This window comes from Chenopodium album, chromosome 12 (assembly GCF_948465745.1).
Source record: "Chenopodium album chromosome 12, dcCheAlbu1.1, whole genome shotgun sequence".
In the NCBI taxonomy this organism is placed as follows: domain Eukaryota; kingdom Viridiplantae; phylum Streptophyta; class Magnoliopsida; order Caryophyllales; family Amaranthaceae; genus Chenopodium; species Chenopodium album.
The window spans coordinates 4168476-4183852 of record NC_137845.1 but is presented as its reverse complement, the minus strand read 5'-3'; the positions used below and the strand labels follow the sequence as shown (position 1 = coordinate 4183852).

The window sequence follows — 15377 nt, the reverse complement described above, 5'->3', positions numbered from 1 at the left end:
CTTAAACGAGCTAAAATAGCTCTTACAAACCAACATAAACAAAAGCAAAAACTTAAAAAAAATTTGATCAACAAGTCTCGATTGCTTGTTACCAAATCTGCTTGTCTTGGATCATACTTTTTAATAGGCACCACTGTTGAGATAAGGACGGAGTAAACATTGTTGTTGAAGAGCAAAACCGATAGAGACGAAAGGGTTGGTAAAGAGAGAGTGTCATGGCCACACCGGGTAAAACGAGTTGCAACTTGCGACCCGTACCGTAAGTACTGTTGAGTACTAAATAAAAGCTAATTTAAACCAAAAAAATAAATTCAAGGAAGACTTTATTTTTATTAGTGCATATGTTCAACCGTTATGATTTTCTAGCTAAGTTGTTCGTATACTTCCCATAAATTATTCTTTTATTTCAAGCTAGTAAGTCAAGTTTGAGATAATTAGGTTAACACAATTACGTACTCGAATACATAATCGCTCTTTTATGATTCATTTAATAACTGTTGAAAGATAATCTAATGTACATCATTAAGCATTTTAGCTAAACACTACAAATCTACAATCAACCACATAATGGTATATATACGTGTAATATTAGGGTCTGTTCACATTTAATGAATTGAGCTAAACTGAACTGATTGAAGCTGAAATGGACTGAACTAGGCCCTAACTCATAAGTCTTAATTTATCGAGGAATTTTTTCAAGTGTCACTTAACTTAGGACCCCGACCCCTTATTGTCAAACATGAGTGGCTATTACTATACATATTTAATAATGATTAAAATTGACCACTCATATATATGAATTCAGAGTAAATTAGTCAAAACTCAATAATAATAATAATAATAATATTAGACGATCCTAATTACACTCTACTAGATAAAGACTTATTTCATTAATACTATACTCTTACTGTAAAGGTTTGATTCGAACTCACAACCACAAAAATATGTATTTGATGTCTTACAATCTCATCCATATATTAATCATGTTTTTATACTCGACTCATAAATATATAAGTATATGAATTGGATGGAGAATCTAAACATTTAATAACTGCAATTCTTAAAAAGTAAATAAATGGATCCTATTATTTGCTAATTAGGATCATCGAGATAATACATACAAGCAAGAAAAATTAACTATTGTTATAAATTTTAGTTAATTAATTATTTTGATAACAATTATGTCTTTATTTTCATAATATTATAAATTATATACAAAGGATATGTCTACTTAATTTTTTTACAAGAACATGTTTATATAATTAGTCAATAATTGTTCCATAAATAATTTATTCAAAGGTTTAATGAGAAACTGTTATAAATTATAAACAAATAATGAATAAATAAATAAATAATAAAGAATGAATCTATCTATTCAATTACAAGTGTTAAAAAAAAATAACCCGAAGCACCGCTCGGGCCACAGATTAGTTTTAAATATTAAATGGAGAGGAAAATTAAGAAAATGACTTGAGATCATCCCCCACAATATTGAATGTTGATCTTATAACTTGTTAGTAATAGTATGAAGATGTTGAGAGAAATTGCTAAAATATTGGAACTTGCTAAAATATTGGAACCCGCTAATGGATAATGACATTAAGGAGATAAAACTCAATAGTCATTGGAGGATGAATTCAATGAATTTTTTTTTTTGAAAGAATGAATTCAATGAATTTTAATGTTACTGGTAGTTTTTTTTTTTTAATTTTTTGTTCCCTCGTTTTCTACTTGTTGAAAATGTGGGAGTGGGACCAATTTTTAGTTTTGTAAAATCTATAATTTTGAGGCTTCAAAATGGGACTGAAGCCCAATACGGACTAGGCCATGGACCGTGATCTTGACCCATGTATCATGTTGGGTTTTGTTTTTCAGCTAGCCGTGTTTGAAATGATCTCGGGATCATTTGAAAAAAAAAAACAAGGTAAAGAATTAAGAAAAGAAGGCACCTCAAAGACGAGTAAGTATTACTCACTATTAGGTATGGGTCCTTTTCCTCAATACTACAATATAAAATTATTATTATTTTTTTCCTTTCCTCTTCATCTTCTTCCTCTCTTAAATCCTTTCTCCACCTCCGTGGATAGCTCCCAGCCTCCCATTGCCGGCCAAACCTCCGCCCACCACACCTTCACCTCCAATGGCAAGAAACCCACCCCATCAGCTACTACCTTGGTCGAAATCCAAAATCACACAACTACCTCCGTTAAAAATCACCGGAAATCACCCAAAAAACATAATAAAAAAACGAGAGACACAAACTTATGGCTCTAGCCATTAAAAACGATGAGTTCTGTGTTGGAAATCGTTTGAATTCGGTCGAAATTGACGACGGTAATTGCTTGTCGGTGCTTAGTTATTATTAATTTCTATACTGTTATTATTGATTTGTATACTGTTATTCTTAATTTTTATACTGTTATTATAGTGTTGAATAATGTTATTAAGAGGAGAGAGACTACATTTTTACAACATGGGTAAGTAATACGTGAAATTACATTTTTGCCCCTGATATGGGCCTAACGAGCCCATACCTGGTAGTAGTCTATCACTACTTATATCTATCTATCTATAATCTATAATAATAACCCTTAATAAAATATGAGAACTTCTACTGTAGCTTAGCAATATTGTATTCCCCGTTATGCCCTTAGTGCGTGAAAATACTTATTTGCCCTTGGTCCAATTTAATTTGCTGAGTGAACTAGATGTTGGCTATTTTTTTGGTCTGCCACTTTCCTCCTCTCCCTCTCTCCTCTGTCACGTTCTCGCCTTCCTGGCTTCCTTCAATTCCCATTTTTTTTTTTTTAATTTAGCTGTCTTCGTCCACTTCTTTTGCTCATTTTCCTGTCCTCCCACTTTCTCTCTCCTTCTTCTCTTTCCCCAATTCGCGAACCCAATGATGGCGGTGGTAATGTTGGCTTTGTAATTAGCCATTCAATGAATTCGAGGTCTGGGTTCTCGTTAATTCATCGGTTCGTTTCTTACTCTTTCCCCTTCATTACTTTTCAATTTTGCTTCGATTTAATTGGATTTTTTTTTTTCTCGAAAGGTAGGAGATTTAATTGTTAGGTAATTTTTTCACAATTAATTTACAGTACTCTGTTTGAATTTCCAGTGTCTTTTTTTTTTTTTTTTTTTTGTTTTTTTTTTTTTGTGTTAGATTCTGATTATGAAACTAATTCAATCATGGTTTGTGAGCACAACACCACTTCATTCCTTCAAAGAAGAGGGTCATGGTGTGGGTATGTATTTTTTATTTTTATAATTTCGATACATTTTCCAGTAATTTGAAGAAAGGAGAGAGATTCGTTTCTGAAGAGTAATTATCAGAATATGAATGATGAAGGTGAATTTGAGCTCTTTCTTCGAGTTGGTCTCTGATTTTACTTTTTTTTCATGAGTTTAATTTGATTTTTTGAGATTTATTTCTTCTGTTTTTTTTGATAGAATTTTAACAATGATTTAATTGGCTAATATCACTGGAAAGGAGCGTGAACGGGTAATTTAGGAATATGCTCATTTTCAAGTTTACTACTCAATTAGTGATTTTGCTGCTCACTTAACTGAATATACTTCCCTTTGTACAGTAATATATTAGAATTACAGACATATACTTTCTGATATCCTAAAAAAATGTCATTGACCCTAATAGTATTAGGATTAATTGATTTATGATCTGGATGCCGAGTGGGTCCAATTTTGTCTGATCATCGTAAAAGGTCCATTTTAATTATATATTTTTGGGTAATTGCAATGCTTTAGATAAAAGAATCTCTAAGCTTGAACATGAGGGAGTTTGATGTTAATTATCATATTGTCTGAATCCTTCACTGTGACATGTATTATATATTTTTTGCATGATTCAAATCCATCCAATGAAAGGAACGCCCTAGGTTTAACAAAAAAAAAAAAAAAAAGTAATTATGAGTAAAGTCTGCCGTAAATAAAACAAAAGTTTTGCTTTATTTAAGCAATTAAGCATACTAAGAACTTATCGTAACTGATTCTTTGCTTTGATTGTGCAGAAGGGTTAGGCATCATTAGTAAAAATCCTTGCAGAAGCAATTAGACACCGCCAGTTTTATGGATGAAGCTTTGAAGCAGCTAGGTATAATGTGAGACTCGGGTGATTATACATTTAAACTTAGGTTATAGGGTGACATTTATGTTCATGCATTCATGCCCATATATTGCTGCTTGCATATTAGTGTCAAACATTCTTGCTTTAAATATGCCACATCAAAGATTAATTAATCTCGTATGGACCTGGCTTGTTATTTCATTATGATTAATTGTTATAAGAATAAATTGATTTGGAGATGATATTATATTTATTGCAGGGATGCTTATAGATTTGTTATTAATTCCTGGGAGTCAGAATGTGCAAAGCTATAGAGAGTATGCTAAATTGTGAAGGTACGAATTTTCTAAGGTACTGCATATGTTAGAACATATAGTTATGTTTTCCGGGTTTGCAATCAATTGATGAACTCTGAAGGGATTATAAAGAATTAATAATTCATTTTTATGCTTTGACTTGGGCTACTAATCCAGTCCATCACAAAACTATGCCCCTTTTCTACCATTCTGTAGCATTTTTAAAACTTTCATCATCCTACTCTAAATTACTCTAAGTTTAGTAAGTTGTGAAAAATGGTATTATTATTTTGGAAAAGATGGTGCAAATTTGGAAGTTGGATGGACTATAGACTTGTAAAAAAAAAAAAAACCCTATGAGACTTAAAATATGATCAGAAGGTATTTTAATATTGTATACTTTATATACTCTAACAAGATATGCTGTCAATTAATCCTGAACAAGCTAAAAGTATGAAACTTATTAGAATATGCTGTACTATTTCCCATTAATACCATTTGATTATATTTGCATACTATTATTGGCATCTTCTATATTATTATTGTCCAGGTATGACAAGGGTGGCTACTAGTTCTTACCATCTTATGTTATGCAAACGCATGGTTCAAGAAAGCAGCAAGAAGCGATGAGGAAAACTTTACGTCTCCACCACAGCATATGCAGAAAGTGTTGGAGGTAAAGCAGATTAGAGCCCCGCCCGAGTTCATCATGATGCAAGTTTGCAGTGTATTGCCCCCCCCCCCCCCCCTCTTTTTTTGGTTGTGTGATTATATCCTTAAACCTCTGCACATCTGAATTGTGTAAAATAAGTATGTTTAGTTTTTCCTTTGACAGTTGGACTGGTTTCACTAATACCATTTAGTCTTGTCTTGTAAAAAAAAAAATTGATGAAATCCTCTAGAATTATTGAGTCTGGCTGTTCTAATCGAATAGATTTGTTTTTTTATTTAGGAAATTTTGATTTTTACCACCTTCAAATAACGACTTTGTCGAATTTACCACCTCAAAAAAAAAAAACATTTACTTTACCACCTCATAAAAAAATTTAACATCAGTTTTACCACCAATCACCTCCAACTAACGGATTCCGTCCAAAAATCCGTTACTAGGGCCTACCTTGTACACGTGTCGCCATATTATTGGGTAAGTTTTAAAAAAAATAAAAAAAAAAACAAAAAAAAATTTAAACAATACCCATCAAGCAACCGGTGGTTGCTGCCACCGTCGGGACCCCCACCGCCGGACCGGCTACGACCAGCCCCACCACCTAACCGTTACGACCAACCCCCACCACCTAACCGCTACCAGCCACCGTCGGGACCCACAGCCACCGCACCGATTTCGACCTCAAAACCCTAGCCACCACCTAACAACTACGACCAACTCCACCACCTAACCGCTACCACCGCACCGCACACCACAGCCGCACCGATTTCGACCCCCTTTCCACCAATTTCTGACCTCAAAACCCTAGCCACCACCTAACAGCTACGACCAACCCCACCACCTAACCGCTACCACCGCACCGCACACCACAACCGCACCGATTTCTACCCCTTTTCACCAATTTCCGACCTCAAAACCCTAGCCACCACCTAACAACTACGACCAACCCCACCACCATCCAAACCCAGACCAGAAACCACCGCCAGCCAGACGCGAAACCACCACCACCCAGACGCGAAACCACCGAATCCACCCCAGCCAACCTAACCCCAAAACCAGCCTAACCTCAGACCAGGAACCAAGCCACCCAGACGCGAAACCATCGCGACCCGAAACCACCACCACCCAGACGCGAAACCCACACGAAATTCCAATCAACCGAGGTAGTTGATTTCGTTGCTGGTTGGTTGACATGGAAGATCGGGGAAGATGAAGAAGAAACGTCAAAAATGTGGGCCCTACTAACGGATTTATGGACGGAATCCGGTAGTTGGTGGTAAAATTAAATTTTTGGAAATTTTGGTGGTGGTAAAGTAAATCTTTTTTTTTTTGGAGGTGGTAAATTCAATTAAGTGGTTATTTGAAGGTGGTAAAAGTCAAAATTTCCTTTTATTTATTATGAAAATAAAAATTTGAAAGATAAATTGAATATTCTTCCATCCTTAATCAAATATCAATCATTCCTGAGCTCAAATTGGAGAGGAGGGTTATAATTTCTCTTGTAGTAATTAGCACTTCAGAGATCATAAAGGTCTTTGATTGTTTGTTTATACACCGTGAACAATGCCAGCTCAGCGATAATCAGAACTTAAGTTGGCTGTAGTCGTTAGTTTTTGGCTCTACTTTTCTACGAATTAGTTTTTATTTTCCTATTTTTAATGCTTTAATTATGTTCAATTTTGCCTATTTTGTTTTGCCCGTCCTGCTTTGTGTTGAAATCTATTTGCCCTGTTTTGTTTTGAAATCTACTTTGCCCTGTTTTGTTGAAGGAACTAGTATAACCAGAAGGGAAGCCCAACAACGTTGTGCTGAAGCTGCTTTTGATGAATTTGGCTGGTAAGGTTACCTGAATAAAACTTTGATCTTTTGTTTGTATTATATGTCATTTTCTTCTCTGCCTCTCTATGATTCCTTAATATGTGAGGCTTTATGAATCAATGAGCTTGGCTTTACTGCTACAATAACATATCCTTTATGGAGATGCTGTCCCAAAATACTACTCCATGCCTTTCCAGTATGGAGATGATGTCCTGTTCCTAGGAAACAAAGCAGTGCTGGGCTGTAGGGGATTCCCAAATACCTTTTCTTTGGTGCTAAAGCCTATCTACTTGCCACACTATCAAGGAAACTCCTAATATTATCATACTCCTATAAAATCTCCTATTTGTATACCAAATTACTAATCGGTCATCTATCCCTTTCAGCATGCCTCAGTTTTTTTTTTTCCTCCCTTTTTAGTGTGAGAATTGTGAGATTAGATGTATTCCTTGTTGCCTTTAATTAACCTTGTGTTGTGGGCTATTGCTTTACATTTCTGATTTCACATTGAATGACTCTTTTACATTACTTATATCTTTTGGTGACTCGTATCTTCTGTCCGACATTGTACTTGGTTATTTTGTGATTACACAAAAAAGGTTTTCTTTTCTACTGAATTTTCTTTTGTTCTGCTAAATTGCATATACTCAGTAGTTATTTGATTCATATATATATATATATGTAATTTATTGGTGATTATGAGCATTTGATACTTGGTAATTGAAGATAGATATATAACTAAAGTCTGATGCTAGCACACCACAAAGTGATGCAAGTAGGGGTCAGAATCCAAGTGAGATGTATTCCTTGTTGCCTTGAAGTTGGACATGATAAATTCGTCTCATGCAGTCATGCTCTCATATTATTAAGAGCAAGCTAGGTAGCTAACTATCACTCAATACAAAAGTAGAAGTGCTACCTACACATGAATAACCTAGCTGACATAGTTCAACCATTAGCTAAAAGTTTGGATGCAGCACTAGCTTTTTGTTGAAGTATATTAAAAATTTCTTGATGCTAGATACGTTTACTTGGACTTGTACTCTTAAGGATGAGACATGAACATCTGAATTATTGCATGAATTTATTTCAAAATGATCGACTGTTGTACTCATATCATGTGACACAACTACTTTAGGTGAAAAGAAGTTTGAAGAGTCAAAACTTATCACTAACATAGCTGCTAGAGACAAGTTTATTGTTCGTACAACCGGGACTATACATGTATTCAAGAAGATGTAGTCAATTCTAGCTCCAAATGTTATCAATGAATTCAATTTTTTTCAGTTTCATAACTTCATAAGGAGCAATATGATTTCTAATAGATGGGTAGAGAACTTAACCTTCTACATATCATGTATAGTTTTTGAGTTTATCCTCTTTTGTCTTGATTAAAATCCAGACTTTAAATCAAAAAAAATGTTAAACAAGCTAATAAAGTTTTCTTAAGAGGGGTAACGGGGTTGCATTTGATCCGCCGAAGAGGAAGAATGGGTGGTTTGACCCTCTCCACAACGTGTCCACTATGTTTTATTGTCTGAAATTCTCTGAAGTGCACCCTTTATGCTGATTGATACTTTATAAGCTCCATAAACAAGTCCAATAACTGTTTGAGAGCCCTTTCTTGTAACTCAGGCTCCTCTCCAAGTCAATGACTTCTTTGGTTATTTGTCAATGACTAAGATATATTTTATTACTCTGGGTTGAATCTATCTGTGAGACTTGTGGGCTCTCATAGTTATTGCATTGAATACTGAATTGTGACGAGGGGTTGAATAATAGAAGAATTGGAGAATAAGAAAGGCTGCAAATTGATTTATTAGAGATCAGAAGACAGATTGATATTGAGATCTTAAGGGCATCTTTGCCACCATGTGAATTTTGAAAATGAGGTAGAACACTTTAATATAAAAATAAACAAAGGCGACATATAAAATGTCTCTAATAGCTTTGAAGATGTTGTCCTGTAGTTTGATCCTGCTTTTCTCAGTGTAGTTATTACCAGAACTTTATGTTTGGTCCTGATGTGCGTCTCTACTGTGATGTTTTGCTGAGGAAACATTTGAATGGTCCCTGTGAGAAAATATGCTGTATTGTGTGGACTTTCTTGGGACTGGTTGAGAGATTAAATACGTAGTACATATTAGTATACTACCTATTAGCTTGTTATTTAGTGTTTACTTATCATTTAACCTCTTTCTACCATTCAATTTTGCAGTTGGACAGAAATTACTATGTGATGCTCTTTGTTCCTGTTGGGTACACCTTTGGTGCTGGTATGTTTAAGATGGACAGATTGGACACAATACGTGGAGGTTCTCCTTATGGTGCTGGAGTTTTTGCAAAAGATGGCACTCGGGAACTGATACTGAGCTAGCACTCGCAGAGCACCAAGGCAAGTATATGGCAGTAGTTTTCAAGAGCCTTGCCTATCCTTGATCTTCCTCCATTCAGGTTTCTGTCACATCTGATGCATTCCAAATGATGTACCCCTTCGACTGAATTATATATGTTCCATTAATTATATTGATATTTTGGTTTTCACATATAGCCATCTGGCCACTGTATAGATTTATAGGGCTTTTTGGTTTTCATTTTCTTGTTCTTGTTGATGTTAAATTTATTTATTTATTTATTTTTGTTTATTTTGGGTGATGTATTCATGGAGTAAAGTTGGTGTACAAAATTATTTGTTTTGATGATGGCATAATAAGACTGAGGTCTAATAGTTTTAAGTTATTGTGTTTCTCTGTTGTTTGCCTTTAGCCCTGTTTGGCAATTGGCTGTTGGCTGTCTGCTGTTTTAGTTGGCTGGTTTGACTGGTTGTTTAGATTGGCTTTTGAGTTGTCTGTTTGACTAAAGTTTTAGTGTTTGATAAATTGGCTTGTTGGGTGCTAGCTTTTGTTAAACTACACAACACTAATTAGTAATTATTAACATTAATTATTGATTTTAGATAACAATTTTTTTTATAACTAATTATAATTTAAATTAATTAATTATTGGTTATTAATTAACAATAATTGTATTAGTTATAAATTGATAATTATCAATAATAATGTACTATAAATTACTAATATTTTAAATACTAATTATCAAAAACTAATTATTAAACACTAATAATTTATGTTTCAAAGAAAATTTTAATTATTAATTATCCAATATTTAATTATCAATTATTAATTATTTAATTATTAATTATCAAATATTTAATTATTAATTATTAATTATTAATTATTAATTATTAATTATTAATTATTAATTATTAATTATTAATTATTAATTATTAATTATTAATTATTAATTATTAATTATTAATTATTAATTATTAATTATTAATTATTAATTATTAATTATTAATTATTAATTATTAATTATTAATTATTAATTATTAATTATTAATTATTAATTATTAATTATTAATTATTAATTATTAATTATTAATTATTAATTATTAATTATTAATTATTAATTATTAATTATCCAATATTTAATTATCAATTTATTAATTATTTAATTATTAATTATCAAATATTTAATTATTAATTATTAATTATTAATTATTAATTATTAATTATTAATTATTAATTATTAATTATTAATTATTAATTATTACTTATTAATTATTAGTTATTAGTTATTAGTTATTAGTTATTAGTTATTAGTTATTAGTTATTAGTTATTAGTTATTAGTTATTAGTAATTATTAATTATTAATTATTAATTATTAATTATTAATTATTAATTATTAATTATTAATTATTAATTATTAATTATTAATTATTAATTATTAATTATTAATTATTAATTATTAATTATTAATTATTAATTATTAATTATTAATTATTAATTATTAATTATTAATTATTAATTATTAATTATTAATTATTAATTATTAATTATTAATTATTAATTATTAATTATTAATTATTAATTATTAATTATTAATTATTAATTATTAATTATTAATTATTAATTATTAATTATTAATTATTAATTATTAATTATTAATTATTAATTATTAATTATTAATTATTAATTATTAATTATTAATTATTAATTATTAATTATTAATTATTAATTATTAATTATTAATTATTAATTATTAATTATTAATTATTAATTATTAATTATTAATTATTAATTATTAATTATTAATTATTAATTATTAATTATTAATTATTAATTATTAATTATTAATTATTAATTATTAATTATTAATTATTAATTATTAATTATTAATTATTAATTATTAATTATTAATTATTAATTATTAATTATTAATTATTAATTATTAATTATTAATATTATTAATTATTAATTATTAATTATGACTAATTACTAATTATTAATATTATTAATTATTAATTATTAATTATGACTAATTACTAATTATTAATTAATTATTAATAATTAATTACTAATTACTAATTATCTTTTATTATGACTAATTATTATTCATCAAAAGTTAATTATGTCAACAAACCAAAAGCTGCTCCAACTAGCTTTTTGCTTTTGGCTTAAAAGCCAGCTTTTCAGCTAGTTAAAAAAACAAATAACTAAACATGTTTTTTGGCTATTTGACCAACTTGAAGAAGCCAAAAGCTAGCTAAAAAGCTGGTTTCCAAACACCCCTATATTCCATCTGTTTGAAATTACTTTTTAATTTTTATAATATGTTCAAAATTAAGAGTATATAACTTTTAAGTCATTACAAGGAATGTTAATCTTCCTTTTAGCCATTTTGTTATCGTTATTATTGGTTTTTTTTTTTTTTCAAATTTTAAAAGCTTTTCACCTAGCCTCATTTGTAATAATCAATAAGTTTTACATTAAATACCACTCGGGGGGGGGGGGGGGGGGGGGGGGGGGGGGAGGGGAGGGGAGTACAAATATAAGAAAGCCAACTAGCCAAGTCTTTAACCAATGGTTAAAGAATCACTTTAAAACCCATTAATACATCTCTTACCTCAATTTATTTATCTGAAGTTTCAGGCCTCAATGCTTCGGTGCTTCCTAAGCTAGTCAAACTTTCCCACTTAAATAGTACACAGTACATAGTACATTTTTATTCTGAAACCAAATAGTACATAGTACACTGTATGTTGTTAATCTATACCATATGCTACTATACCCCGCCATATTTTGTCGCCTCTTGTCCAAATATTTTTATTATCTCCACCTAAGGATAAAGAAAAGGAAAAATTGTCAAAAATAATACAAAGTTTGAGCGGTCCGTCAAAAATAAGTCAAATTTATGATTATTTCTAAATAATACAAACTTTAAAGGGTATTTGTTTTAAACAAGTTATGATCGGTTGGTGACTTGATTAATTGGTATTTAAGACACATGTCATTGTTTTATTGGTTTAGCAATTTAATTTATTTTTTTTAATTTATCTAATGACTAATGTTTTTAATTTTTAAAAGATATAAAATAATATTAATTATTTTAATATAATTAAAAAAAAAACCAACCCCCTCCCCCACCAGCCACCCCTTCCCCGGCGACAGGACCATCGGCTAACCTTTCCGGCGCTGCAGCCACTGCCTCGCGCCGACGACCTCGATCCGTGCATCCCTACCCCCTCCCCGATCCACGACAAAACCCACAAAACCATTATCCCCACCACTGAAAACCCCAAACTGCCGCTTCCACCACTCCCGAAACTCCAGTGGCTAAGATTTTCGATGAAGGGGAAGGTCCGATTGTGGGTTTCGGGGGCAAGAGAGGGATGTTTCGTGGTTTTTTTTGTGGGGAGTGAGAGAATTACATTTAAGGAGGGGAAAAGGGTTTCGATGATGGTGGTTCGGAGGAAGGGGGAAGGCGAAGGCGAAGGTGGGGTAGGAATGGGTGGCGGGCCGACGAGGTGGCTGGGTTGACACCGTCAGGTTTGGGGGAGGTCAGTTGTTGGTGGGGAAGAGGGACTTTGGGGAGGGGATTCAATGGTTCAGGCAGCGCCGGGAAGAGGGAAGGGGGAAGCGGCTGACGCGTAGGGAAGGGGGGTCAAGCCGGCGCCCTAGGGCAGGGAGAGAGGGTGGCGGTGGTGGCGGCTGGTGGAAGAGATGTTTTCTAAAAAAAAATATTTTTTTGAAGAAATTTTTTAATTGTTAAGTAAAGCTTTTATTAAGAGTTAATTACATTATTAAACAAATTTATTAAAAAGAAAAAAATAACCGGTCAATCAGGTTGCAGGTAAAATTACTTGTCTAAAGCGGACTCTCTTTAAAGTTTGTATTATTTAGAAATAATTAAAAGTTTGACTTGTTTTTAGCGGAGTGCTCAAAGTTTGTATTATTTTTGACAATTTTTCCAAAATAAAAAAAAATACCCTAATTTTATATTACATGCAATGACTCGATCCGAGTTATTGTCTATGGAAATTTAAGCATTTCTAAATAATTTAGGTACCACATAACGCTCTCCTTTTTTAATTAGGGTTTTTAGTCAATTCTTGTAAGATTTAAACCCATAATCTTAAATTTAAAGGTCTAACGTGTTAGCCATTAAACTATTGTCACATTGCATATCATTCAATAATAATTAAATACTAATAAGAAATTTATCAAGGAAAATGCAATAAATTGAGGCATCGTCCATGCCTAAAAACTAGTTAAAATTTTATATGAATGTACGTATGAAGCATCTGATCTTTAATTCATTTCTTTGTCTTGCTTTAAGATTACGAAATGTATTACAGAAAATTATTATAGTGACTACTGACTAGTCTTTCAACTAAATGTAAATTGACTTGTTCGTCTACTATTATAATATCCTGACTAATTTTAGGGCCTATTTACATTTACTGAGCTAAACTGAACTGATTGGAGCTGAACTAAACTGATTGGGGCTAAACTGAAATGAACTGAATAGAGCTGAAATGAATACTTTATGAGAGAAGGAAATTAGGTGCTGAAGTGAACGATACTAAATTGATTGGAGCTAAACTGAACTGAACTGAAATTAAGCTGAAGTGAACAAGCCCTAAGTCTCGTGCAACGCACAATTTTTGCTTAATCTAATTATGGATATCAATTTTAATTTAACAATAATTTTTATAATTGAAACAAATAACTAAATTTATTTTTTTTAAAAAAAATTGAATCTTATATTAAACGGATATCAAAAGTTATAGATCATTAAACATTTTTTTAAAAAAAAAAGGCAAATTAAATGATTATAGGGTTTTATATAAGAATGAAATTTTATGTTAATTATAATCCGTGCAATGTACTTATATACCCCATATGCCCTATTTTGTTGGCATGTTTTGACGAGCACAATGTTTTATATAACATACTTTGACCAGCACAATGTTTTACACAAAATTTAATTGACGCATTTTTTGTGACGGTTAATCATCAAGTTTTTTTTTTAGTATGTTTTTCTATAATATAGTTATTGAATTGTAGTGTTATTATTATAAATAAATCAACATATATATTTTAAAAGCTAAAGTGTCAATCCTAGTTGGAGCACAAAAACTTTTACAGAAAAAAATACAACGTAGAATTATATAAAGTACTGGATTAGTACATTTTTCTAATATATTACCTTATACATAGTATATGTTTGTTTATTATAGAAAAATATACTTATGATGAAATATATGAAAGATATATTAAAAAAATTTCATTGAATGCATATAGAATATACTTATAGTCCCAAATTGAAAGTTAAATATTATAGGTTATATAAATTAATATTAAAGAAAATTTGTAAAAAAAAAGGATTTTTTGTAAATTACCATCCTAAGATGTAACATGTGTTGAGTGGTGGAAATTTTTTAAATCAGAGCATGATAATTGTCCTATCAGATTCATTTTTAGTATTATGTTATTGTCTTATTGATTTATTATATTACTTATGTGTTTCACCAAAAAAAATAAATAAATTATATTACTTATGTTTCCTTGTCGAATCATATATTATGTCACCAATCACCATCAATACGATATACTTCAATTCATCGTATACTTTATAATAAACTTTTTATTGAGAAAAAATACACTCAAATGAATAAACATTTTTTAAAACAAGTTTATTTAGGAAACAAAAGAGAAAATTTCATCAAACACAATACATTTTGCTTTGGTTGACCGAACTGTTCAAAATAATCAAATTAGATTTGTTTAACTAGCATAAATAAGTAATAACAAAGTGTTATAATTTTCTTTGGAGTACTAATTAAACTGCAATTTTAACACCAGATTCTTATTAATGTATTATAATCAAAATCTTAAGTAGTGGGGAAAAGTTGAACCCTAAAATTTACATTATTAGCTTCAAAACTTCTTATTAAGATTATAATCCTTTTTATTTTTTTTATTTTTTTTATATATCAATTTTATGGTACTCATTACCAAATTGATATGATTAAGCATATAATGATATACTTTGTAGTTTTTAAAAAGAACTATATTATTCTCCTTTCAAAAAAGAAAAGAACACAAGGAGTTTCTGAGGTTAATTTTTTTATTACGAGTACTCGTATTATATAAGCTAAAATAG

General features: G+C 30.7%; 1 long non-coding RNA gene across 14 annotated transcripts; it reads left to right on the top strand.

The window, feature by feature from the left end:
- The first annotated feature begins 2110 nt into the window (after positions 1–2110).
- On the top strand, positions 2111–9604 carry LOC145570094 (uncharacterized). Of its 14 annotated transcripts, none has more exons than XR_014096383.1 (8): positions 2415–2975; positions 3164–3349; positions 3451–3502; positions 4029–4118; positions 4344–4419; positions 4931–5056; positions 6817–6883; positions 9084–9604. It is a non-coding gene; the product is annotated as an uncharacterized LOC145570094 (long non-coding RNA). The 14 variants fall into 14 exon arrangements; XR_014096381.1 differs by having other exon boundaries at positions 2418–2975; positions 4029–4111; XR_014096389.1 differs by having other exon boundaries at positions 2420–2975; positions 3164–3245; positions 4029–4111.
- Positions 9605–15377: the final 5773 nt, after the last annotated feature.